Source organism: Pseudophryne corroboree, chromosome 9, assembly GCF_028390025.1.
Source record: "Pseudophryne corroboree isolate aPseCor3 chromosome 9, aPseCor3.hap2, whole genome shotgun sequence".
NCBI classification, from domain to species: domain Eukaryota; kingdom Metazoa; phylum Chordata; class Amphibia; order Anura; family Myobatrachidae; genus Pseudophryne; species Pseudophryne corroboree.
In genome coordinates this window covers 433191689-433195338 of record NC_086452.1, presented here as the reverse complement: position 1 = coordinate 433195338, position 3650 = coordinate 433191689, and positions in this window count along the sequence as shown.

The following is a 3650-nucleotide window of genomic DNA, read 5'->3' as shown; positions in this document are numbered from 1 at the left end:
GCACGGCCCCGGCTACTATAGCAACAGGAGGACCCGTGACGTCACCCATTGGCCGGGGCTGCTGACGTCATTCTATGAGGTTCTAGACCAGATCCTGACCGCTGACGTCACCAGTATAGTTATTTTGTACCTCCAGGTGTCATTGCTGCACACGAGGACTGGGTACTGTGCTCGCAGGGAAATAAATCACCCTAGAAACGTAGCTGACTAGTTATTATTAGCCGGTGCTTATAAGGCGCCACAAAGTGTCCGCAGCGCCGTACAATGAGAAACATAGGACTACAGAGCTGGAGCACCATACATAACAGCTAGACATAGAGGGTCGCTTCAATTGGCCGCAAACCACATGATGTGCCGCTGAAACGACATTGGACTGCCCCAATTTTGCCCCAAAATTTTTTATGCAGCCCTATGGGGTGAAAAAAAAATCAGCTACCTTGGGGCTACCATTATGCTGGCTCGCGGCTATTTGAAATGACCCCAAGCTGGGTACACAGTGGCACAATATCAGGCTATCTTACACAAGACATAGCAAAAACTCTAATCCATGCTCTCATTATCTCCCGCATTGATTATTGTAATAGTCTCCTGACTGGTCTTCCCAAACATAGGCTCTCACCACTCCAATCCATTCTGAATGCAGCTGCGAGGCTAATCTTCCTCGCTAGACGTTGATCGTCTGCAGATCCGCTCTGTCAGTCCCTCCATTGGTTACCGGTATTCTACCGTGTTAAATATAAAATACTTACTCTGACGTCCTAAGTGGATGCTGGGACTCAGTAAGGACCATGGGGAATAGCGGCTCCGCAGGAGACTGGGCACAACTAAAAGAAAGCTTTTGGTCTACCTGGTGTGCACTGGCTCCTCCCTCTATGACCCTCCTCCAGACCTCAGTTAGAATCTTGTGCCCGGCTGAGCTGGATGCACACTAGGGGCTCTCCTGAGCTCCTAGAAAAGAAAGTATATTTTAGGTTTTTTTATTTTCAGTGAGATCTGCTGGCAACAGACTCACTGCTACGAGGGACTAAGGGGAGAAGAAGCGAACCTACCTGCTTGCAGCTGCGAGGCTAATCTTCCTCGCTAGACGTTGATCGTCTGCAGATCCGCTCTGTCAGTCCCTCCATTGGTTACCGGTATTCTACCGTGTTAAATATAAAATACTTACTCTGACGTCCTAAGTGGATGCTGGGACTCAGTAAGGACCATGGGGAATAGCGGCTCCGCAGGAGACTGGGCACAACTAAAAGAAAGCTTTTGGTCTACCTGGTGTGCACTGGCTCCTCCCTCTATGACCCTCCTCCAGACCTCAGTTAGAATCTTGTGCCCGGCTGAGCTGGATGCACACTAGGGGCTCTCCTGAGCTCCTAGAAAAGAAAGTATATTTTAGGTTTTTTTATTTTCAGTGAGATCTGCTGGCAACAGACTCACTGCTACGAGGGACTAAGGGGAGAAGAAGCGAACCTACCTGCTTGCAGCTAGCTTGGGCTTCTTAGGCTACTGGACACCATTAGCTCCAGAGGGATCGAACACAGGGCCCGACCTCGATCGTCCGGTCCCGGAGCCGCGCCGCCGTCCCCCTTACAGAGCCAGAAGCAAGAAGATGGTCCTGAAAATCGGCGGCAGAAGACTTCGGTCTTCAACAAGGTAGCGCACAGCACTGCAGCTGTGCGCCATTGCTCCTCATGCACACCTCACACTCCGGTCACTGATGGGTGCAGGGCGCTGAGGGGGGGCGCCCTGAGCAGCAATATTAACACCTTGGCTGGCAAAATAATCACAATATATAGTCCTAGAGGCTATATATGTGAAAAATACCCCTGCCAGGATCCATAAAAAAGCGGGAGAAAGTCTGCCGAAAAAGGGGCGGGGCTATCTCCCTCAGCACACTGGCGCCATTTTTCCCTCACAGCTCCGCTGGAAGGATCGCTCCCAGGCTCTCCCCTGCAGTTTCAAGACTACAAAGGGTAAAAAAGAGAGGGGGGGCACTAAATTTAGGCGCAGCAGTATATATATAAGCAGCTATAAGGGAAAATCACTCAGTTATAGTGTTCATCCCTGTGTTATATAGCGCTCTGGTGTGTGCTGGCATACTCTCTCTCTGTCTCCCCAAAGGGCTTTGTGGGGTCCTGTCCTCTGTCAGAGCATTCCCTGTGTGTGTGCGGTGTGTCGGTACGGCTGTGTCGACATGTTTGATGATGAGGCTTATGTGGAGGCGGAGCAGATGCCGACAAATGTGATGTCACCCCCTGCGGGGTCGACACCTGAGTGGATGGTTATGTGGAAGGAATTACGCGACAGTGTCGACTCCTTACATAAAAGGTTTGACGACATACCAAATATGGGACAGCCGGCTTCTCAGCCTGTGCCTGCCCAGGCGTCTCAAAAGCCATCAGGGGCTCTAAAACGCCCGCTACCTCAGATGGCAGACACAGATGTCGACACGGATACTGACTCCAGTGTCGACGACGATGAGACTAATGTAACTTCCAATAGGGCCACACGTTACATGATTGAGGCAATGAAAAATGTGTTGCACATTTCTGATGTTACCCCAAGAACCACAAAAAAGGGTATTATGTTTGGAGAGAAAAAACTACCAGTAGTTTTTCCTCCATCTGAGGAATTAAATGAAGTGTGTGAAGAAGCGTGGGCTTCCCCCGATAAGAAACTGGTAATTTCTAAAAGGTTACTAATGACGTACCCTTTCCCGCCAGAGGATAGGTCACGTTGGGAAACATCCCCTAGGGTGGATAAAGCGCTCACACGCTTGTCAAAGAAGGTGGCGCTACCGTCTCCGGATACGGCCGCCCTAAAGGAGCCTGCTGATAGGAAGCAGGAGGCTATCCTGAAGTCTGTATATACACACACAGGTATTATACTGAGACCAGCTATTGCTTCAGCATGGATGTGCAGTGCTGCAGCTGCGTGGTCAGATTCCCTGTCGGAAAATATTGATACCCTAGACAGGGACACTATATTGCTAACCGTAGAGCATATTAAAGACGCAGTCTTATACATGAGAGATGCACAGAGGGATATTTGCCGGCTGGCATCTAAAATAAGTGCAATGTCCATTTCTGCCAGGAGAGGGTTATGGACTCGGCAGTGGACAGGTGATGCAGATTCTAAAAGGCACATGGAAGTTTTGCCTTATAAGGGTGAGGAGTTGTTCGGGGATGGTCTCTCGGACCTCGTTTCCACAGCAACAGCTGGGAAGTCAGCATTTTTACCCCATGTTCCCTCACAGCCAAAGAAAGCACCATATTATCAGGTACAGTCCTTTCGGCCCCATAAGGGCAAGCGGGTTAAAGGCGCGTCCTTTCTGCCCAGAGGCAGAGGTAGAGGGAAAAAGCTGCAGCATGCAGCCAGTTCCCAGAAGCAAAAGTCCACCCCCGCTTCCTCCAAGTCCAACCGCATGACGCTGGGGCTCCACAGGCGGAGCCAGGTACGGTGGGGGCCCATCTCAAAAACTTCAGCAATCAGTGGACTCGCTCACGGGTGGATCCCTGGATCCTTCAAGTAGTATCTCAGGGGTACAAGCTGGAATTCGAAACGTCTCCCCCCCGCCGTTTCCTCAAATCTGCCTTGCCAACAACTCCCTCAGGCAGGGAGGCAGTGCTAGAGGCAATTCACAAGCTGTATTCCCAGCA